The 25,424-nt window shown below is 34.7% G+C and overlaps 2 protein-coding genes across 20 annotated transcripts in view; both read right to left on the bottom strand.

The window, feature by feature from the left end:
- The window catches only part of LOC141386287 (uncharacterized), an 816,166-nt gene that overhangs the window by 183,352 nt on the left and 607,390 nt on the right, over positions 1-25,424 (bottom strand). The window lies entirely within an intron of this gene.
- The window catches only part of lpp (LIM domain containing preferred translocation partner in lipoma), a 497,264-nt gene that overhangs the window by 399,717 nt on the left and 72,123 nt on the right, over positions 1-25,424 (bottom strand). For 3 of the 19 annotated variants that reach the window (XR_012407423.1, XR_012407424.1, XM_068221782.2), the window contains exon 1: positions 5,425-5,501. The exons of 15 other annotated variants lie outside the window; for them this stretch is intronic. The gene's annotated coding sequence lies outside the window, so the exon portion shown is untranslated. 19 annotated transcript variants of the gene reach the window in all.

Below are 25,424 nucleotides of genomic sequence, written 5' to 3'. Positions count from 1 at the left end.
CTAAGTTGACACGGCAAACTTGGCTCCTACCAAATTTCTACAAGTTTTTCCTCCCTTTCTTGGCATTTGTCAGCAGGTCAAATTCAGGGCTAATATCATGCAGTCTGAACTCGGCATAAGGGGATATTAAATGTGGAGTTTTAGGAAACACAAATGAACACCAAAGTCTCCATAGATTACCTGCTTTAAAGCCACTTCTTTGACATTTTCAGTTTTTTCACAAGTATAGTCCTAAAACTTTAGTCCTGTTTTGAATTTACCACTATCCTGATGCATAGGCATTTTTAGCTCTGCCCTCTTTCAAAAACAATGCTGTGAGCACAATCTCATTTAAACTTTAAGCAACAGTAAGCAAAACAGCACAATTTGGATCAAAGCATACCAGGGGCAGTTTCAAAAAGTAATCAAACCTTATTTGTGTGGTATTTTGTGTTGACACTTCACATACACACTCTGGGAATGTCTGAAACGTAATTTTTAATATTGTATATAGGGCCTCCTTACAATTAACATGGTACTTTCTAACCCAAAAATTGGGTTTGTCCATACTGAACCTAAAATTGGGTTACAATAACCCAGTATTTTTTAAACTGTATGGTTTGGCGAAACCTAAAATGCCAAGATAATTTCTAATTATGCAAGTAGTAATAGTATATGCTCTGTGTAGCATTAGATTTTTCTTTTTGGGCATGCAGCTCATACGTATTTCCAGAGTATTTTTTTATTATTAACAAAAATGCATTGCCAACTCCTATAAAATCACCTGTTTGCATTATAGATTTAGGATTAAATAATGTATTAAAATATATACTAAAGTTCTGAAACAAGATACATATAATTAAAAAAAGCACTATTTGAAACAATTTCCCTGTTTTGTCAAAACTGTCATTTACTATTAAATGCTTAGTTTCACACAAAAAAATATATATTTTTGTGTCTGTATCAAATGAAAAGCCCAAAAGTGTTTAAATGAAATGTAACATTTTATATTAAATAGCAGAATATGGGTAAAATAATCTTATATCATCAATTAGCTTAACAGATTTAAAAATAAAATGTACTTATTCTGACCCATACTTCTACTTCAATATATATATGAATTAATGATCACACTTAATTTCATCATATTTTTAATATCAATATTAAGGCTGTGATGTAATCCTTATATAGAATCATTTATGAAGAATTCATCAAATGATTCTTGTTCTAATTTCAACTGACAAGATTTTGTGGAACTTGTGTCGTATTTGTGGACTCGGATACAATGCCTTGAAAAGTATCAATATTCAATACTATTTTCAATACCATAGGGAACAAATTCAACAACTTTAAAATTATGAAAATTAAGTAAAAAAAAAAAATAAGAGAAAGAATAACTAAACAATGTAATGTTTATTATGTCAGCAGTCCTTTAAGCCCCAAAGGCAAATTACAAACAAAAAACTAAATTAATGCAACCTCATCTTATTTTCTGATTAAAACAAAAGTGTTAAAATCTTAATATCAATAATAATTGTTTAACTTCCTGCTGCTGAGATGAATAGAGAGAGTGCGAGAGAGCAAACCCAGTATTGATACTAACCAAAAAACTTTATCATTTTAAATATTTCAGTATTTAGCTTTATCTATATTTAACAATAGTTGTTAGCCCTTTAAAGAAAAAGTACCTTAAGTCACAATTAGGCATCGGCCATTATTTGTATCATCTGATGGTATGATAACCTTGGATGAAAATATCACGGTTTCACGATATTATGATTACTGCTCTAAAATAAATTCTTTTTAAATGTCTGGGTAAAAAAACTAAAACTTTTCCCCTTTGAACACAATATATTTTATTTTGAAAAACTTTATAACATTTTGAAACAGTAAACATTCCAGCCTAGATAATCCAAATAAATCATTGACTTCTGCTGTTTTCATTTGTTTCAAAAACAGATTTCTTTACAATTTAAAACAGCATCTTGGATATCTTTTCTGCTGGAGATACTATTGTCCAAAAAAAAAAAAAAAACATAAAAAAAATCTTACACATGCCTTAAGAATGGTATAGGAGAAGATTTTGGTGGTTTTAAAACCATTCCAAACCAAGGTATACCTTGAAATGATTATTATCCCATGCCTAGTAATAAAAACTGCACAAGTTAAAGAGACTTTCAAGCATTCCCTCTATTAACCATTTAACAAGTACACACACACCAAGTTACTAAGCTTAAGGTAAAGGTTTTAAAGCAGCACATTTACATGCAAACTCAACAGCACAAACAAAGCATATGTCCAGCACTAATCTTTAATATCTGTCGCTCAAATAAGCAGCCACAGCACTGCCCCTCCTTTGTCAACACTCTCAAGACATTATTTAATATACAGTTCAAACAAAGACATTTTGGTCTTTGGATCAAATGAAATTCTCATATTAAATTAAATAAAGTGTGTATTTAATTGTGTTTGTCTGAAAAAGTCAAAATATGAGTGAAATAACAGAGCGATAAATAAGAAATGCATTTTTTAATAATGAAATGACATACATATTCAGTATTCAGTATATATATATATATATATATATATATATATATATATATATATATATATATATATATATATATATATATATATATATATATATATATATATATAAAACCAGGGGTGCACAATATATTAGCAACATGTGAGTATTCGCAATAGTCACATCGCAGGATCTGCAATGTTGAGTCTGTATTATAATAGATCATTTTGCAAAAGTTGAGGCCTGTGACTGTGTAAGGATTTTAAAAGCATTCAGGCCTAAGAAATTGTACCATTTGTAACTTTAAATGTCAGTTGACTTTATCGAACTGCTTATACAACGAAGACTATGCATTATTATTTTATATTTGATTATTCATTTACTGTAAACTTGAAGAGTGTTAAGACTCCATAGAAAACAATGAAACACTTTATTTTATTTGTATATTTTTCTTTATTGAGATTATCTAAAATTGTAGATTGTTGATTACATTTTCCGCAGATGCACTGTCTTACAGAATTGTTCCATTATAAAATAATAAATTATTTCAAAATAGAGATATTTAAGTACTTTGGTGAAATTGTATTCATATCGCAATATATATTACAAAATAATAAAAAAAACATTAGATCAACAATATTAGATTTTTATAATATCGTGCAGCCCTATATTTATCTTTAATGCTGGCAAATAGATAGAACCTAGTGGTGTGAAAGATTACAGCAAAGTACATTGATTCAAATTGATGGTTTACTAGTATTTTTAGCTGTACTGTAGTATTCGAATTCCTTTTAATAAGTAATTAAAAGTACATAAATGAGAGATAACATCCAATCATAATTTAACCCAAGAGATATACTTCCTTCAAGTACATATTCTGAACAATGGTGGAAAGAGTACTAAAAAAAACATACTTACTGTAAGTAAAAGTACCATTACTTGCCTAAAAATGCAGTGCAAGTACACTCTCCGAAATAAAGGTACATGAGCTGTCACTGGGGTGGTACCTTTTTAATAGGTATACATTTGTATTTGAAGGGTCCATATTGGTACCTAAAGATTTTAATAGGAACACTTTTGTACTTTTTAGGTACTAATATGCACCTTGGATGTATTAATATGGACCTTTTAGGTACAAATTTGTATCATTTGAAAAGGTACCACCCCAATGACAGCTCACATACCTTTATTTCTGAGAGTGTACAGTAAATGTATCTATTGTAAATATTACTCAAAGTATGAGTAAAAAGTAGTCCTTTCAAAGGTACTTAAGAGTAGTATTACGCTGTAAAAAGCTTTTGTGTATACATGTAATTTGTGGATGCATGTAAACTTAACATTCTGTAGTATATTTAGTTATTGCCCAGCAGGCACACAACATCATAAAATGTTAATATTAGATTTAGGTCGTAATGTCAGATGACCAAAATCCAACGTCGAGCCATCATCTTAAACCAACATGTTGATGTTAAATGCCGACATTTTTTAATCAGGTGTGGCAACCAAAATCCAACATCTGACAGACGTCATAGAGGTGACATCCACACAACATAAAACTGTAACATCATTAGATGTTGATATTTGGTTGATTTGGTTGTCATGTTGACGTCTTGTGCCTGCTTGATGTTTAAGGCCATTTCAGTCATCATACAGTAAACATCGTTCATTTTCTCATCAGTGCATATACACAGTCGAGTCAATATATGTGAAGATTTCAGACATTTTCTTGGACACTTTTAAAGCTTTCAAACAGTTTACTGCAATTATAAATTGCCCATGTCTTGATGTAGTTCATTATGATTATGATTTACCTTCTATGTGCGATTTGATTGGACAGGAATAACAGGACAAGAAAACAAGGTAGTGCCTGCAGGTTGAAGGAAAGTAGTGGAGTGAAAGTACCGATACTACACTAAAAAGGTAAAGTAAAAGTACACATTTTTAAAACCACTAAGTAAATTACTATTTCTTAGAAAAACTATAATGTGTTTTTTAAGTAACACAATATACCACTAATCTTGAATATGTAATACAATAAGCAATATCTATTGTTGTGTAAAGAAAAACAGCAAAGATTCAAAATGAAACTTTATTTGTACTTTTTGTCTGCACTGTGCTCCTTGAGTATTTTAATAAGCTATCATAATATTTGTTTGGTACATTATATACACTGAATGGCATAGTGGGTGTCTTCTGTAACATACAGCCAAAAATAGGGGTGGGGGGTTTCGTAAATGTAGGCATTCTGCAAAATGCAAGTCACGATGTCAAGTTCACTTCCCAGAGATATATATTTCTTCCTCTCGACGCAACAACGCCTTAAATAGCAATATTGTAAAAGTTAAAGTAACTTTCAAGTATTCCCTCTAATAACCAGTAAACAAGCACACATACAGAGTAACCAAACTCAAATGCAGCATCACACTGACACGAAAGCTCAACAGCACAAACAAAGCACATGTCCAGCACTAATCTATCTGTCGCTCATACAAGCAGAAGCCACGTCTCTAGCACACTGTTATAGCGAAGCCTCCAGCATATTTACTTCCGCATTCTTCACGAGAAACACAACACAGCAACAATGTTTCAGAATCACAACACAATCATTTTCACAAGTTTGCATGCGACATGCGTCAACACATCGTATCAAATCTACGCCGACACCCTCGAATGTACTATACGTTCCCTCAAATGTTTCGGCTCAGAGGTAAAAACACGAAACAAAGTTCGCCCCCCTCCTTGCTCGCAACCCCACGCCCTCCATTTCAATGGCACAGCTCGAGTCTCTCACACAAGAACATATAGTTGTCAAATATAGTTCTTATATCAGCACAAGCAGCACCGCAGTGTCCCAGGCCTGAGATCGGCGTCTCGGGCGCGTGGAGGCGCCTCCTCGAAAGCGTTAATAGATCTCTTACCTCGCTTTCTAGGAATCACAGAGTTTCAAATCCCCACTTAAAGTGAAACTTCTTTTTCCCAAATCTGGGAGAGTAACAGGCAGTGACGTCAGAGGGCGAAATTCCAGCCGGCAAACACACACACACTTACACACACACAGCCAGAGTCCCAGAAATTTGCCCATGTATGGCAGTGTGAGCCAGCAATCATGCAAGAGCTCTTCCTTACAACCGCGTTTCTCTTATTGTGCAAACAGTGTAATATCTGGGATTATTCATTATATGGTGTGTGTGATGAGTTGTTGGGGTTTGGACATTATATTCTTTATTTTTGTGCAGCCTATAGGTTTGGGAGATATGAGTTATTTTTTGATACAAATAATTCCACGTCTTTTTTTTTTTTTTTTTTTGGTGATTTATTGAGCTAGCTGTGATCCGAATGACATTCTGTGGGCTGACTTACTGTAAAAGTTATAGAAGGAAGAATGTAAATGAACACTGACAGAAATGTTACAGTGATATATATTTTTAATTAAAATGATGGTAATATATTTGAGGGAAATGTTGACACAAGAGCTACATTTGGAAATGATTAGATTTTTTACTTCGTCCACACATGCACACACAGAGAAAGAGATAGAAAGTTAAAATCAAAATTGTTAGCCCGCCTCTGAAATTTTTATCCTTTTTTAAATGTTTCCTATAAGTGATGTTTAACAGACCAAGGACATTATCTCAGTGTCTCCTATAATATATTCTTTTCTGTCTTATTTAATTTTTAGTTCTTATTTAATTTATATATAAAGGCTGGATTAAAAGCAGTTTTAATAATTGTTCATTATATATATATTTTTCCGATTACCTGCCGAACAAACCACTGCTATCCAATACCTTAGTTAATTATCCTAACTTGCCTATTTTAACATAATAACCTAGATAGATATCTAAATTGCACTTTAAGATTAATACTAGTGTCTTGCAAAATAAGTAGAAAAAATATTATGTAGTGTCATCATGGCAAAGACTAAACAAATTAGTTATTAAAATTGAGTTATTAAAACTAATATGTTTTAAAACATCGAAAAAATATTATTTTCGTTAAACAAGACTTGCGAAATACTTTAAAAAGAATAAAAGTTTCACAGAAAGGCTAACAACTTTGAAAATGTATGTATGTGTGTGTATGTTTATGTGTATGTGTGCATTTGTGTATGTAAATTTTAATCTTCATGATAAAGTCCATTTTTATATAATTGTAGTGATTATTTATTTATATTTAATGAATTACTGTTTTAATACTATTTGTTGCAATGGTAAGTCCTAATCTTATATCACTGTTGGTAAAGCAAATGAACACAGAACATCACAAGGACTCACATCATATTGTGGTACAATGGTCAACTAAAATAACAACTTCTATAGGAAAAATGTAATAAAACAGTGTTTGAGTACACAAATAGCATTACAAATATCCTACAATAATCTTTGCTTGCAACTTTTATAGCCTCACTCCAAAAACACTGGATGAAATATTTAAATTTTAACCCAACAGTTTTGTTTGTCCATATTTTACCCAACATTGGGTAAAAACAACCCAGCCTTTTTTAGACTGTTCACAGTTTGAGGCATGACAACTTGATAATATGCCCCAACGTGCCTAACAATGTCATCACCAGCAATATAAGCAAAATATGCAGCTTTTGCTGCAAAAAACTTGTGGTTTTTACAGAAACTGATTTGTTTATTCTCATTTATTTAAGGCTTTGTGCTGGTAAAATGACACAAAAGCATTACAGAGCTCACACTGTAAAAAAATCAAATTAACTTTTTCTCATCTCAACGTATATCAATCAAAGTGATTAAAGTGTAGTGTGAACATGATTCAGGCCTGTAGATAGCCTAGGGGTGGACCTATTTGCAGTTATTCGCCTCATTTTCTATTTATTTATGAGATTTAAATACCGCATTTTAGTGACATTTTAAGCACTATTTTTTTGCTGGATTAACTTGTCAGATGGTTAGCATAACCACAAGTTTAATGTATAAAAACATTTCCTAAACATTTGGATTAAAGAAATATGAATACAATACTTTAGATACAAATTTAGTACATCACATATAATTAGAAAACAAAAAAAACAGGAATTTGTTAAAGTTTTAAATTAAAACTATTGTCATTTATTAGACAAATAACAAGCTGTCCAGCACATTTAACTTTCCCCAGTGACACCGAAGCAACATCCAAGATGGGATTTTGCTTGGTCTTAAAGCGTTCTTCGATGGGTTATTTTCACAATTTATTATGGCATAGGAGTCAAAATAGGACAAATGATCTCATGAATGGGACAAATTCTGCACCTTTGTCAGTGAGGCAGGCCTAGATTAAGAATTCAGAGGCCCCTGGGCACATTGTCTTGTTGGTCCCCCTACCCGGCCGCACCTGTATAGTTGAATAAAATAAAATAAGAATAATATAATATTTTTTAATAAAATGAATCTGCAATGTATTGCCCGCATTTTTTTATATAAATTATATATAGTACATATAGTCTACATAGATGTTACTAATTTTTAAAGCATTTGAAGCACACTTTGATAAAAAAATTATATCAAAATTAGTAAAAATTAATGTTTTTACTTGTTTAAGTTCACTGAAGCAGTACTAAAAATATATATTTTAAAGGGTGTTCGTTGTAAATACAAATTAGTTATATTATGATGTCGCTAACATATAACACCAGGTAGAAAATAACTTTATAGAATATTTCAAAATCACTATTTAGATGCTGTTTATACACATGAAATAGGCTAAACCTTATTAAATACCCATGAGCCACTTGTGACTTTATATCAAATTCTCATTATTTTATTTTTAAACCAAATATTTCCTTTCTATTAAAAATCAATGTATTTTCAATCTGATATGTAATAGGGGAAAAAAAGAAGAATGAGTTCGTAAGTCGCTGGATTCGAGCCGATTGATGATCCATTGAGTCAAAACATGTTGCCATGCGCTTTACGAGCTATGCGCTCACGCTGCTGTGAAATGCGCTCTTTAGTTATGTTGTCTCTGTCAATCAAACAGTGATGGGCTATTTGCACTTTGCGTATATAGACCACCCCCCCCCCCCCTTACTTATTAAAATATGTTAAAGTAACCTTAAAAACATTTGCTATCATGCCTTTTTGTCATATAATTTATTTACAGGGCAGATGTATTTCATAAATATTCCTTGAAGGATATCAATAATAATAATAATAATAATAATAATAATAATAATCTCACTAAAATATAATTTAGATTCTTTAAATTGACTAAACATTTGTACAGGGCAGAGCAGCATGCCAGCTCACCCCCTCGTCAAGCAGAAATAATAGTAATCCGGACATGTGTACGCAATAGTAATTGAATAATATACCTCACAGATAAGACTATGATCTGTTTAGTGTAATCTTCTTTCACACTTGAGTCAACAGGACGCTTGACTCTCTCAGATGCGGCCTGCCCTTCAACACTCAACCACGCACTGCAGTTTGCATTCAAATCTGAAAGTTTGCATGTTCAGCTGTCGATGCAAATATCATAGCAGTGCTACACTTCTGCGTTTTTATTCCTGTGCGCTGGGGAATGAACCACAAGAGCTTTGAATGATGATGACAGTGGTGTGCACACACTCTCAAGGTAACAGTTTGAGATAAACCTCATCGTCATCTCGATAGCATGGTGCGTTCAGACGTTCGCCAGAATAGTTTAAATGTAGTCATTTCAGGCCCTACAAAAGATAAACAAGATGGAGCCGTGGAATAGGATTAGTGGGACGTGCAGGGTTTTTGTGGGTGTGACTGAATCATACATTTGGTGCAAATTTAATGAGGGTCTCTCCTGGGTGTCTGCAGCAACGGCGTTTTGGTAGACTGAAAATAGACTTGGGTTGTGCCACAATACAAACTTTAAGTCAAGAAAGACAAGTCTCGCCGCAAAATATATCCAATTCAGATACTGTAAATCCAGCGAAATCGCTGTCGTTTCTTTTTTGGTAACTATTGGTGTCACCGATAAACACACCGTAATGGGACTTGTGTTTTAGAAAGAGACATATTGTCAGGCAAGAGGACTGTTTGCCTGATATACTTGCATATAGGAAGTGGAAGTGCAGTCACTCGAAGCTCTTATCTGTCTCTTCATCATAGTGACTCATAAATATTCACAAAATTTCACAGCATGTGACATGCTGACAACTTTCTGTTGTTAATATCTCATTAGCAGATAAGTCAAAATGTGAACATGTTCTCTTATTTATGTAAGAACAATTACATCTATTTATATTTGTTTAAATAGTACTGTGCAAAAGTACTCTGCTGGATTTACCAAAGTTTTAACATCCATTTTTATTTGTTAGTGTCTTCATTTAAATGCAGAGAGTACATGAAATGTGTACACAAACTTTAAAATGCACAATTTTCAGAACAAAGTGGCTTCTGCTTCTGAGTGACCTTCATCTTGAACTCTTCTGGGGAGACTGTTCTTGCATTTACCAGGGCTCTCTCAGCATTTTCCCCAAGTTCAATTTTGGCATTTTTGTTTGTTTGTTTGTTTGAATTAGTATTCTTATTTTAATTCTGTCCAGATACGTCCATAATAATTCTACACTACCTCTGTTATATTCAGGTCTGTACTGATATAATACAGTATAATACATTCAACACTTTACCGTAAGTTGTAATAATTTGTCTAGACGGTTATCTTTTTAGTTATCGTGGTTACAAATTTGAAAACTCTGTGTGAAATCAAAAATAACAATGTTTATTTTGTTAGCGCACATTGTTATTTTTTAGGTGAACAATTGATTTGTGCAAGTAAATTTTTTGGTAATATTTAATAATTCATATTTAAAGTCTGACCACCCAGCCAGTCTTTTATGCTTTTAAAAGATGTCTAACAGATGTCTAAATATAGTCGTCTTGGCTAAAACAAGGCTAAATTTGGACTGTCCGTGAAAATATGATAGACGTCTAAGAATAGTCCAAAACTAGACTAGTCAACAAATAAACAGAAATGAATGACTACACATATAAACTCTAATCTGTCTATTTCATGAATAGTCTAATTTTGGGATACCATTCCATGTCTATAAGATTTTCACTAAAAGTTAGCCTTGTTTTAGCCAAGCTGTTTTCGTTTAGATGTCTATTAGACGTCTGTTCAACACAAAAATTGTTTGCTGGGCATTTGCCTCTATTTTTATAGTGGCAGTCCTAGTCTGTTGACATCAGTTTGACTGTGTCAACCACAATATTCTTAACCATACCCTGCTTACTATTAGTTTGGAAGGAGGGAATGATGTGCAAAAAGAATGCCCAGCCCCCTATTCAATATTCCATTTCAGTCGGAAGTTTCAACAACTTCTAGCTCACGCAGACTTTAAGAGGAATATGTTGTATATTAGGAGTAAAACAATTAATCTTTGTCACAGTTTGTGATGCACTTGTATTTGCAATTAACATTCAATTTAAATTCAGATTTAATGTCAGTGCTAACAGCCTTGTGGCCAGTGGGCCAACATGAAGCTATTGTGCTTCAGTTGTCTCAAGTTCGATTGCTGACTCTCAAACCTTTTCTGAACCCCCCACCCCATTTTCATCTCTCTCACTTTGCGATAAATTACATTATAAGTTAACACTGCTCTATCATCTAAGGCAGGGGTTCTCAAACTTTCCAGCCCGCGACCCTTAAATAACAATGCCAGTGACACGCGACCCCCCAATATCATCTGACATGGTTATAAATATATAAATCACGCACACAACTGCGCACACAATACATTCTATTCATCGTTGAAATGTAAGTGCTGTAAAAATGTCAGAAATTTAACCTGGTGCAATAAAATCAATGTATCGGACGCAATTGATGTGTCTTAATATAGCACAATCACCCTAGGAGTCGCAAAAAAAAAAAAAAAACTAAAGTCTTAAGGTTTTTTATTTGTATGTAATTTTTTAATGTAACTATTACCTTTATTTCTTTCTTAAGAAGGTTATAAATATAAAATATGGTAATTCTAACCCCGGGGGGTCATGACCCCCACTTTGGAGACCAGTGATCTAAGAAGAGACCAGTGATCTAAGAAAGAGACAGAATATTTCACACATTTCTCTGTTCTAAACAACATAACAATTTATTCAACATTTGCAAAGTTGCAGAAACCCTATGTGGATTGTTTTCTTTCTTTTGCTATTGTAGCAAATGGGAACAAAAAGATATATCTGTCTGTTGTAGTACACTTTGAGCATTGTAGAAGTTTATCCAACGATGACGACTTCTGCTTTTGAGAACACCGGAAATGTCAAAAGGGTCTGTAAAACATACAGGTGTAAAAGGAATGTGAAAATAACCACTATTATGTTTTTATGTTGTACTACAACTAATTATGTTTAAAAATGTGCACGGGAACATTTGAAAAATATCCAGCACAGCAAACTATTGTAAGATTTAAATAATCAAAATATATTTGCAGCCTTTTTTGTTGAATCAAATAAACATTTCTAATTAACTTCAGTCAAACTGACTAAAAATATCAAGCTTAACTTATATGAAGTTAAACTATAGTACTAACATATTTTTTTAAACCTAAAAACCTATTGGAAATAAGTCAAATTAACATATAATCAATTGTTTTCATGGCTATTATCAAATTAGCTTTTTCAATGCATCACAAAGGCTGACCAATCAGGGGTGCGTTTCCCAAACAACGGAGCAACTCATGGCTGAACTATCATAGTACGATGCATAGTTTGGGAAAAGAACAATGTAGTGACAAGTGTTACCCAAAACCCATAGTTTCTCTGTCACAGATGCATCATTTGAACCACATTAGTTATAACGTAAAACCTCCATAATGATGCTTTAAATGAGGTGGTAACAACGTCTTTAGAGAAGGACCCCATAATTTCTTTGTGCAAAGTATATTGTTTTACATGCACAAAAAAAATCGAATATTAGTTTTGGTAAAAACACGCACTCGCATTCTATATTAACAGAAACATATGTAAACGGTACATATAGAGCCTATGTTTCCTTTACAAATAATATTGAGAACAATACACATTCTGTTCTAAAACATCAAATCACTTACAAAAGCGAACACATATTCCAATCTCATATACAGTATAAATCATATAAATAAATAAAGAGGCTGTTTATAAAGAAATTAAATTGAATATTTATTAAGAAATGAAAAATCCTACTTTAACAATATTAATAATATTAATGATGATGATTATTATTAATTTTTATTATTGTTGTTATTATTAAGAAGGTTATTATTGATTTATTTATTTTATTTTAAGTCTACTTTTGACAAATGCAAACCACTGCAGAAATGTTCTAACCAACAGGCTGCGAAGGGAGCGCAATTGTAAACATGAAGGTCGCTAAAACTGAACTGTAAAAATACTATGAAAGCAAATTACACCTAAGAGAGCTGACTTTAATGCTTTAAAAAAAATATATTCCAAGTTTAAATGTTAGAATGTTCTAAACGAATACTGTAGGGAATAGGGGGGATAACTGGGAATAGAACACAGCCAGGAACTACGTTTACCTACAGCTCCAGAGGTGTAGCTGCAAGCATAGAAGTTTGCGACTCAGTTTGCTATGTTTGTTATGACGGAACTTGCGACCTTAGTTGGCTATTGATGGTTTTCAGAAACGTACCCAAGGTTGTAAACTTATTCTGGTGCCTTTGGGTATTGGATACTTTAGGTATAGTGTTGAAAAGGACAATTTGGATGTTCAGTGAACCAAAATAGTGTCAACTACACCCTTAAAAAACATGGAAACACCCTATGCACATGCATTGTTAATTGTTGTAAAATTTACGCAAAAAAGGTACACCATCATTTTCCTGCAACCAAAGTTCTTTGAATAAACCTAAAGTCATAAATGAAATGCACATAGTATGTATTACATGTTCAGTCTGTAGGTATATGTGAGTATATTTACAGCCAAACCAACATTGGGAGATTATAGGACTGTATTTGCACAGTTGCCTAGTGTTTCTATACAAAGTGAGATCGGCTACTGCTGGTTTGGCATGCATAATACAGCACTTGTAGTTGTTTTACTAATCAGTGTACATGGGGATGGCATTAACAACGCTGGCGTCTGTAAACAAAACTTGTGGAAAAACTTCTCCATTTTTAGTACATCGATGTCATGTAAACGCACGCTAAGCCTCTCTGTCTGTGTATAAATCCAACGCTGATGACTATAAGTGAAATCCCTGACTTGAAACACTATGTCGACTCGCTTCAGAGGTTGTCTACAACTGATTAACTTGTGCTGCAAGCACTTTGTAAACTGTTTTGCACACCATGCATGAAAAAAAAAAAAACAGAGGCAGAAAGAACACCACCAGAAGATCAAGCGCTGAGATAAATCAGCCGATTGTGCCTTGTTTTGCCGTGACTGGTTCTGCATCCCCCCGGTGCGCAGGTTCCAGGGCACATTGGAAAGGTAATCTCATTTGTACTGTGTGACAGCTTATTTGCAACTTTGCTTACTGGCAATTTCCTAATGGGCCCCATGAGTAGTGTCTGGCTCCCTCACCTCCTCCTTTCCTTCTCTCTCACTCGCTCTTCCACAAATTTGATCAAAAAGACACTCTAAAACAAATCTGAAAACAATTACCATTGCCCCAGCATCAAATCCCTGTCTTTTCCAGCCGTCAGTCAACAGGCAATTAACGCATTCGCATATGAGTAAATGTAGCACACTCAAAGCACACAGAATGTCTGCAAGTTTGATAAGACATGAGCTTCAGATAAGCACTGTTTGACTATTTCTATGCACGAGGAGCTGAAATGAGACGTCTGGGTTCCAAAGCGCGAACCACAGCCATTCGAGAGAGAGCAGATGCACTGAAAGACAAAAAAGCGAGGGACAAAAACATTTTTAAAAATAGAGTTTTTGTACATCTTATGAACACAAGTGGCAATCTATCTTTTATATCGTGTCTCTTGACACGAGGCTAACGCTCCCAGCGTCGGATATCCTGTTGTACACACGAAACGTTAGGGCCGACGCATTCTCCTTCCCGCACCACTTCCTCTGTTGCACGATATAAACCTCAAGCAGCTGCGGAGGAAAGAGAGAACATGTTTTAAAATGTCAACGTGACAGTGACCTGCTTCGCAGCAGGCTGACCGTGACAGAAACAGAATAAACCTACTTTACCTTTTAAAGTCGAAGCCGCACAAGATTTCAGTCCTCGAGGAAAAAGAAAATTCTTCGAGCGGATTCGTAGGCCCCTCATGCATCTTTAATGCTGTCAAATAGCAAAGATGGTTTCAGGAAATGTCAAGAATGACAAAGGCGACCGCGCTGTATTTTCTCTTCAATAATGTAGAAATCCCACCGCTGTGGCGAAGCTTCTGCATTAAAGCGGTTAATGTGCAGGTGCTCATTCAACTAAATCTAGTGTTGTTCTTCAATTATTCATGGTAATATGTTTGGTACCAAAGCATGTTGCCACAAGACGATGTTGCTAAGTAGGACTGAGAGGTTCAGATCAAACAAACTTCAACCCCAAAAACATCTTTTCAAGAGATGCTAATTCCAACACAACGGGTCTATCGTTCGCCAGACATTAGCTTCAAAAGGCAAGTGTGTGAAAAGGTAGAAGGCCCACAAACCAAACACAAAACCCATATCCTCGAGCAACTAATCAAACAACTGCACATGTAGATCTAAACCCAAGATTACACAAGATAATGAATTCTAATTTGAGTGTTTAAGCATGTAAATATTCATCAGGATAGCAGAAGCAGATACAAGCCTGCGGCCGTGGCTTTTGATTCTAAGCACAGAACAGAAGGAATTGGTGTTTGCTTTGGAGACACTTAGAGAGTTATAGCTTTTTGTGTTTTGTTTTGTTTGTTTTTTAAGCGTGGAAGAGAAAGTTGCGTTTACTGCGCAAAGTCAGGGCCTTTATCAAATCAATTTTGGCTATGAAAGTTGCAGTATGCTGCTATTTGTTTTCTTCGTTTTTGATAGATGGCAAATTAGCATAACGGATAAACCCCATGAAGCAAAAGTTATCTGGCAATAAATCAAATGATTTGTCTAAATATGACTTTTGTGACTTTAAACCACAGGCACTATCCACTCTATTTCAGTAATTTATTCAGTAATTTATTGCATTTTCAGTTTATTAGACTTCAGCTAAATGACGTGAGGTGAAGTCTTTAGCATGCAAGCTCACTTTATATCTAAGTATAAGGCACTTTATTGCAAAAAAATAAAATAAATGACAACAGGGCTCTATTATTTATTATAAACATTTAATAATTAGTATTAATAGTATAAATAGTATTTATTAAAGTAACATTAGTTATTTTAAAAAGTTCATGTTAGTCCATTAAATATGTACCTTATTGTAAAGTGTATACACATATGCACTGATCTAAAGTGCTGGTTTCCTGATTAAAAAATTACAATACAGTTAAAATGTATGATCATTATGGCATTGTTGACCATGGTAGACGAAGTACAGTTACACAAAAGTGCCTGAGTAAGAAATACTATTAAAAGGTAATTAAAAGGTAAAAAACTATACTAAGGTAAAATACTATTATGATAAAAATATTTTTTTGGAAGCTGTTTGGACAGAGCTGTGTGTAGGTACAGTACAGTGTGTCCTTTGTCATACTGGAGTGACAGAAACACAATAAGTCTCTTTTCTCAATTTTCTGACGTTAAAATAGGCTCCCTCTCATTTTGAGGCCCAAAGCAGCGTCAGGTTGGAGTACAGTTTCCCCGCCCACTGTATTGATTGATAGATACGTATAAACATGCCTCCATAGTAACGAGTATAATCATATCAACATGACAGGACATGTGCAAAGCAACTGGGATTAAAAGATCTGTTCAGCTCTCTGTGATCAGCTGCACCCCTTTGCTGAGTTTACGCGAGAACAGTGCGGGTGCGAATGAAGCAAGAAAAATTTGAAATGCGGGAAAGCGCACACATCGGCTTTTCGCGGATTCGTAAAAACAAAAACTGCACAAATACGTACTTCCCGGGGCGTATTTCGCAGTCTCAAGCAACGTATACGGCATTACATTTTCAGAATGAGCCTGAGTTGGTTTATTTATTAGTGGTTCTCAATGTCTATTAAAAGGTCTAAATCTGAATTTTTATTAAGATCAAAGGTCCAGAACAACTGATATTGCATAACTTGTTTTTAATAAACATCCAAAACATGCATCACAAGACAACACTATTTATTTGTCTTTAAATAGAGTGGCATTTGCATTCAAAACAATTCAAATGTGGCAAAACCACTATAAATACATTTTTGTGCAAAACAAAACAAAAGGTAGGCCCAACAGTATCGAAATGCAGCCATGATGATGCAAGCTGAAATGTTTGATTTTTTATTGACTGTCAGACACAATGGATTCAATTGAGCTAGTGACGTCAGGTGTAGGGTTAGGGGTGGGCATTAAAAGCATTAGCCAACTGTACCAGGTCTGCATCCAGACCTCTCTTCAAACAAGTGGAAAAAAAAAAAAAAAAAAAGGTGTGTAATGAAAACTTTAGGTGTAGTTTTGGGGTCCTTCTATCTGTATTTTGTAGATACTGCAGCTCAAAATTTCTGCGTTTTGTTTCATAGAGGCCTTTCACATTTCCACTCTTTACAACTCCAATTGTCTCATTACAAATCAAGCAGAATGGCATTGTGCTAACTTGTGGCAAAATAAACACACACTTATCTGCCCATTCAGCTTTGAACTGTCAATTCTTTTCCTCAAGTTTTCTTTTCAATGAGACCGACATCTTCATCCACTCAAATGATCGCTTTACTGTGGTGCATTAAAGCAAACACTATAGAATACATATTGTTTTGAATGGGGAAAAGTGTAACAGTCGATATGGCAAATAAAACCCCGCCTTCTAGTACAGAAGCCAAATCAGCCAAATGTCGATCGCTATATGGCAAATAAAGCCCGCCTTCTAGTACAGGAGCTTATCATCAATTGCTGTAGACTGACAATACTCGGAAGAGGGGCTCGGACTAAACCTGAGTTTCCAACACAATGTCACCGCAATTTGTAACTTTTTCATTTAGTGGCTAATTCGTATGATCTAATTTGTACATTTTAGTATGATTTGCTCATCCCCCAATGACGGTTGGGTTTAGGGGTGGGGTTAGGTGCCACGCCTCCTTTTTAAAATCGTACAATTTCATACGACTGAACTCGTATGAATTCGTATGAATTAGCCACTAAACTGCCAAAACGTAAAATACTAAGGTTTTCTCTTGAGATCAGGCTGTGATTCCTAATATGAAATTCAATCATAAGCTTGGAAAATAGTGGAGAATTTGATGTTTCCACATTTAAACAGAATGCCTGAGCATACTGCCCGAGAAGCGTTTCAAAAATGGCCGCCAAGTGAAATGACTTGCCTTAAAGGGACTTTGATTAAAGCAGGTCGCTCGGGTTTAGAGAAGGAGGAGGAGGAGGAGGAAGAGGAGGGCGGCCGGGTCAGCCGATCCGGCAGCTATTCGCAGAAGAACAGCGCAGGCGCGAACGGCGCGCGCTCCCGAGAGGCGCCCGAGACGCGAAAAAGCGCGCACAGCGGCCTCTAGCAGATCCGTGAAAACAAAAACCGGAGAAACGTCCGCGGGGCTACGTTTCCACAATGGGCCCGGGTTGGCTTAATCACGTGATGATCACGTGCTGATCACCTCGTATGATCACTGGATATCATGACAACAGAGTCACACAGGAAAACTTTGAACATTTTGCCTTTGCTTTAATTTTGGCACATATTTTTTAAAAAGTAAAATACCAATAACAGTTGATTTACAAGGTTTATGCAACTATCAATGAAGGAAATACACAATCTGAATCCTTTAAGCATGGTCTAGCAATACGAAATAGAGTCAGGTCTAGATTAAATACCCACACTGTCCTGATCCAGACTGAAGTTTGGACTTTGAGAAGCCCTGATCTATGTGAAGGTTACACGCATCAGATCTCTGACACGCACATGGGAACAGTGGGCGAAGAGAACCAGCTTAAATTTTTTGATTAAAGGCACAGACAACACAAACAGCTACAATGTCCTAACACAGTGGTCACCAAACTTGTTCCTGGAGGGCCGGTGCCCAACAGATTTTAGCTCCAACCCTAATCAAACACACCTGAACAAGCTAATCAAGGTCTTACTAGGTATACTTAAAACATCCAGGCACGTGTGTTGAGGCAAGTTGGAGCTAAACCCTGCAGGGACACTGGCCCTCCAGGACCGATATTGGTGACCCCTGTCCGAACAGCTCAAATTTCCAGATTTAAAAAGGTATAATAAATAATCTGATGGGTATTTTGAGCTGAAAATTCACAAATACATTCTGAAGACACAAAAAAAAACTTGAAAGGGGGGTAAAATAGGTGCTCTTTAAGTAAAAATATTACATAATCCTTTTTCAAAAATTGTCACAGTTCACGCTATAATTAAACCATCAACAAAGACTTTAAGATCAATATAATACTGATTAGCTATTAGTTAGTTGTGTAGTAGTTCAGTTTAGGTAATGGGAAGAATGTTAAATAAGAGCAAAATGTATAATAAAAAGTTAATATCTTAATGATACGCAGGTAATAAGCCAGTAGTAAATGGTGGGAATTGTTACTTAAACTAAAGTGATACCTAAATGCTTTTCTATAAAGTATGAGTAAAAATAACTATATTTAATTACAAAAGGTGCTTAGACTGATAGCTGCAACTGATGATTAGTAAAAAGTCAAATGTGCAAACATGAAAACAACATAATATTCCTTACATACTAGTTTAGGGCTGCCTGCAGAGTTCAGCTCCAACCATAAACAAACAGAACTAAACCCAGAGATGTTCTCACTATGGGGAGATGGAAATGTCTGTGTTACTTACCATTGGAAAACCCATAACACTAACATGATCACATGAATTCTTAGGACAGGCATGTCTAAACTCGGTTCTGGAGGGCCCGAAGGTTCTGGAGGGTGTCCCGAAAAGTTTAGTTTTAACCCCAATCAGACACAGCTGGGCTAGCTAATCAAGCTCTTACTAGGCTTTCTAGAAGCATTCTTGCAGGTGTGTTGAGGCAAGTTGGAGCTAAAATCTGCAGGACACCGGCCCTGTCTTAGGGCGTACTCTCACTAGGCACAATATATGAAACAAAATTTGTACTCTAAGTTTCTAAAACTCTTCGGAAACTCATCATCTTTTCATACAGTTTGAGCATTATATAGCAAACCTTTTGCACAAACAGCTGCCAGTCATGACTATGATTTTCATTTATGACAATAAAACTCACCATTGCTCATGCACTCATACTGAGAGGATCTTGTGATTGTGGTTCACAAAGACGGCTTCTTGTTGCTTTATTTTACTCCTGTTACAATAATAACAAAAAGAACAAAGCACTGACCTCAAAATACATGTAAATATAATGACCAATTGGTGACAGTTTAGCTTTCTCAGGAATATCCTTGATTCTGTACAGTATATCAGCTGTGTATAAAAAGCATAAAAAGTCTTATAAATAAAAGTTCTTGAAAGTAACATGAGGTTGTTTAGAAAACCAATGAAACTAGAACTTTGGCTCTGTTAGTGTGGCATATAAAAGAGCAGGCATGAGAAAATGGCCGAAAAGTTTGCGAAAAGCCTGAATAACTGCAGTTGACATGCTTGTAGAAATGAAAAGCTGAATGCGGTTTCTCTGACGCAAAAAAAGAGGCAACAAATGCAGCAGGTAGAGTGAGACACTGAGCTGATGAGACAGTGTGTCTGGCAGTTTGTCTCTCCTTACCTTCTTTCGGCACATTACTCCATTTATATTATACTCACCTGAGTGATTTTACCACACGAATCCGGGAAGAGTTGGTCCTGAATATCGTGAAGAAAACAAGACGGTGCATAAAACGAGTGAAGCCTTTAAATTTTGTAGGACAGAGGCTGTGGTCAGAGCAAATGGCCTTCTGGTGATGAGATAAGGTCATTTGTTTCACTGTCTGATTCAATTTTCTCGACAGCAAAAAGGCATTGATGCCATTCTACAAGCTGGACTTTTGTTGTTGAGAAGTTGCTGAACATTTCTAGGGGCAATACCAAAGAAATTATCTGTTTTGTACAGAATTATTATTTCAATCTTCACATGATGTCTTTAAATCATCACCTTGGAGTTATAAGATTCGTTCTGCGTTCTAAATGATTTTAAGATATTGAACTTTAAAGTTTTTGCATTCTATACAGCAAACAATATGTGTGTAACAGTTCTTTTTCAAACATTAACATGACAGAGACCCGAAATGTACTCTAAATGTAAATGATCAAAATTCTCCTAAATTTGCAAATAGGGGTAATAAACAAACAAACAAAAAAAAGGGAAATGCAGATGGAACCATCTAATATTAAAAAGTTTTTTTTTGCTTGGAATTCTAAGGTTCCATCTGGCAGATCATTAATTGAAGTGTTACTTTTCAACAAATACACCCCCCCCCCCACCAAAAAAAAAAAACAAACATTGGTGTTGTGACAATCTGTTGATGCTTGAGAATGAGAAAGTTTTTTTTCTTTCTATAACATTTATTTAATGTTTTAGGATGAAAATATTTTCTTTTCAAATTAAGCATACAAGGCTGTGCTAAATATTTTATCCAGTGCGGCTGCTAATTTTTTATAATTAATATGGTTAAATTCATTGAATTGTATGCTTTATATAAACTGTTAAATTATATTATCTGAATTATATATCCCATGAATTAAATTAAGTATTTGGCCTTCAAGACTTGATATCCAATTTAAAAGAAAATAGACAATTAGCAAATTAGTTTAATAGACACTGACGAAACGTTTCACTGACTATATATACGCAAATAAAAATATTTTACACTCTTCTAATAACTCTTTTTCAACAATGTACAATGCAACATTTTATCTCAATGTCAAAAAATGCTTGTAAATAACACACATCTTTTCAGTTTCAGGTTTTTTCTCAATTTTGTGTGGTGCGGCATTATTTAGTAGACGGATTTTGTCTTCCTGTTCTATCAATGAAGCAGTCCAGCGAAATGACAAAGAAAGTTGTTCCTGATTAGTCCTTCGAAATACTGATTGGCTGACAGAAAGAACCTTATAGAGCCAAGCTAGAGTTTGACTTTGTAGATGTTAAATGTAAGTCTTTTAATGTAAACTACTTATAAAAGACAGCGGCAAAAATGAAATGTGCCAAACATCTTTTTTAGACTTCCTGAAGGTTTTGCTCAAAAAGTGGGGGATTAATACAAAATGGAAGAAAAGGCAGCAAATAATAAACATTTAATCAAAAAATCCATGAATACTTAAACTTTTTTTAAACACAATAATTTATTTGACGGCACTAATAAAGATTATATACAGGTTTAGGTATGCGTATAACATCTTAACGTGCAAAAAAAAAATTTAAAAATCAACAGAATAGAAATAACATACTGGTTTTGCATTAATCCATAGATTGACTTTAATTTTGACAGAATAAACATCCGCAACATGAACATTGAGATGCGCGGCAGCGGTGAATGTTTGTTGATGGTAAGTTCATCGACAGAACAAAGAACTAAATCCAGCCCTGGCGACAAAACTAGATAGTTATTATTGTGGAGCACTTTTCCCCCTTACAAAAATACATAAATAATGTAGACTATGCGTTCTGTATCTGTTATTTTGTGATATGTAAAGATATTTAACTAAAACTTTAAAGCTATAATAATTTATAATAAACATGATTTTATAGTAATTTATAAAACACATAGTAAAGTGTACAACTCTTTGTTAATGAATGCTACCGAATACTGTAGCATAGTACTGTTAAACAGTAATAAATACTGTAATGTTAGTGTAAACTGTGGTGCGTTGTGATTATAGCATAGAAAACGGAAGCTTATTGAATCATTTGTTTCTTACTACAGTTGTGTTGTACCACAGCAACAATATAATTACCATGACAGTTTAATTCAAGTATATCTATAGTATGCTTCCAAACACTTTAGTATGTAACATGTGACAGCATCAGCATCGACAAACTCAGCAAACTAAATTTTTGTTTAACATGTGACAGCATCAGCATCGACAAACTCAGCAAACTAAATTTTTGTTTTTTAGTTCAGTAGAAAACTCAGTTCCCTTCATGATATAAGGATCACGCCCAACATATGTGCTTATCTTCTATTTATATCACCTTTAAAATATGGTTAAATATGGACTTTCCCCTGTCTCCCATTTCGTTTTTCACTTCCTGCCCTCAATCTAAATTTCACGCATCACCAGAATAACATGATTGAAAATAACCTATTCTTGAACATCTTGATTAGTTAAATCAGTTGTGCTTGATTAGGGTTGGAGTAAAACTGTGCAGAGCTGCGGCCTTCCAGGAATCCAGTTTAAAACCTATGATCTACTAGTGGTAAAGGATCTATTTTTTGTGAGTTCATTGAAAGTAAGGACTGTTTGTGCATTTTAAAGCAAATGACAATCAGGGGACCAGTTATATTTTACACAGAATAAAAGAAAACAGACAGTACAGAATTGATTTTAAGATGCAATTGACCATTTATAAAGTATAAAAATACCATTATTAAGTACATTATATGCTTTCACATAACATATTACTGTAAAAAAAATTTGTATTCTCATATCATTTACTCATCCTTTACTTGTTCAAAATGTATTTGACTATCTGGTAACACTTTAGGTTAGGAAAAAATTTACACCATTTACTACCGGCTTATTACCTGCCTATTATTAAGATATCAACTGTTTATTAGCACTTATAAAGTATGATCTTATTTTACATCCATAATCCCCAAACACAATTACTACCTTACAAACTATTATTAAGCAGCTAATTAGTAGTAGCTGAACTAAAGGTCTAAGTTAACAGTTTGTTAAGAGCTTTAACTGTACATTAAAGTAAAGTGTGACTGAGTTCCTTTCTTCAGTTGAACAAAAAGAAGATATTTTAAAAATTGCTGATAGCTGAGACCCATTGATTTCCATAGTCAAAAAACATTCTTCAAAATAGTTTTCAACAGAAAAAGAACACGAGGTACAGTAAACAATAAGATCATTTTCATTAGGGTGAACTACCAATGCAATTTCACGGCAATGCGTAACTTTTTGATTTAGTGGCTAATTTGTATGAATTCGTACAATTTAGTACGATTTGCTTTTCACCCAATGACGGTTGAGGTTAGGTGCCACGCCTCCTTTTTAAAATCATACATTTTTGTACGATTGAACTAGTCACTAAACTGGCAAAACGTAAAATACTTACATTTCCTCGTGAGATCAGGCTGAAACTACACATGCAAGTAATTTTCTATGCTATATTTATAAACTGCTTACTAATGTCAGTTGTCAATGCATACATGAGGAATAGACTACTTGCTAATGTTTAATAAATGCTTTATTATAACTTATAAATGTTATATTTTAATTGTAGCTGTGTGAACATAAACAATCTCTGAATGTAATGTGCTCAAAGTTCAATGCAAAGGGAGACATTGGCTTTTACAGAATTAGCTTAGCAAAGGCTGCAGTGAACAAAGTTTGGGGACTAAAAAAATATACATATCCAGGCTGGTGAGACCACGTGCATATACCCCATGCAGAGAAGAGGCATGGCCAGAGGCGCTGTAATTTTATAGCAGAAAAATCTTAAATGCCGTCCAAACGCTGCTTTTCCACACAGCTTGTTCTGTTTCTTTATTTGGGTTTCCAAAGGACAGGACACAAAGAGAGAAGTGCTTACAGTTTAATTTTAATTATGTTCCAGAGAAAAAAAGATATAGCTAGCATTTGACATAGGACTGCTTCCAGAATCTCTCCCAGTTCAGTGCTGGATTCAGCTAAATACTCCTCAAAGAAGGAGTAGCTCCAACCAGAATAGATGAAGCTGTGGATTGTGAGCCACAACCTGTAAGTATTTTTATTTGTCAAAATTGATCAATTACATGCAATGGTATGTTGTAATAAGGACATATTTTATATTTATCCATCAAACCCCTGTAAACACCAGCGTCTTTTTATGCGGATGCTTTCTCTGCGTTCTACATGTCAAATAGCTAACTCGCAAAAGATAAGTGAACATTTCATATTACTTACACATGCTTATAGCCCAAATAGGGTTGTCACAATATACCGGTATGACGGTCTACCACGATTTGAACGTGCACGATTATCATACCATGAACAATTGCATATCAACGGTTTTAACCCTTAAAGACCGAGACAGCCGCCCGCGGCTAAAAATAAGTATAGCTTTTAAATGTTTAATAACTTTTGATCCGCTGATCCGATTCATACAATTCAAAGATTGGCATAAAGAAGAGAGTCTCAGCTTTCCAGTGCTGTATCACATAACATCGCAGATTTTCAGAGGCTCCGGAATCAGTGCAGTTACGTCATCAAAATTTGACAATGCTGATTTGACAAAGAAACGCTCGTCACTGTGTCTCCAGACAAACCAGACATGATACATTGATGCATTGTCCCTCCTCCATGCCCAGATTGGTTCAAACTCGCTATATCACAACCAATAAGCATAGGTTTCGCTTTTATTTGTGGACCAACATGAGCTTTTTGAACAACACGGAATGAGAGATAGGCATACATTTATGCGCGGCTAAATAAAACGCAAAAAAAAAGTTTTGCATGAAATAATTCTCATACTAAGTACTTTTGCATGCACAGCAGCACAGAAACATGACAAAACAGTGACACAGCAAAGACGAACTGCTGCTCTTGCTGTTTTCAAAAGACGCAAATGAAGGTGCAGCTGTTTGTCTGCATTGCAGACAACCATATCCAAATCCATATCCACAGACAACCATATCCATGCTGGCACATAAAACCTAAGGATGTTCCATATTGAATCTAGTTTCGTTTTGTAACTATTTATAGTATAGTAAATATTTATATCTATTTTTTACTGAG

The sequence above is a fragment of the Danio rerio genome, chromosome 6, assembly GCF_049306965.1.
Source record: "Danio rerio strain Tuebingen ecotype United States chromosome 6, GRCz12tu, whole genome shotgun sequence".
NCBI classification, from domain to species: domain Eukaryota; kingdom Metazoa; phylum Chordata; class Actinopteri; order Cypriniformes; family Danionidae; genus Danio; species Danio rerio.
Note: the sequence above shows the minus strand (reverse complement) of the source record. Positions and strands in the feature narration are given on the sequence as shown.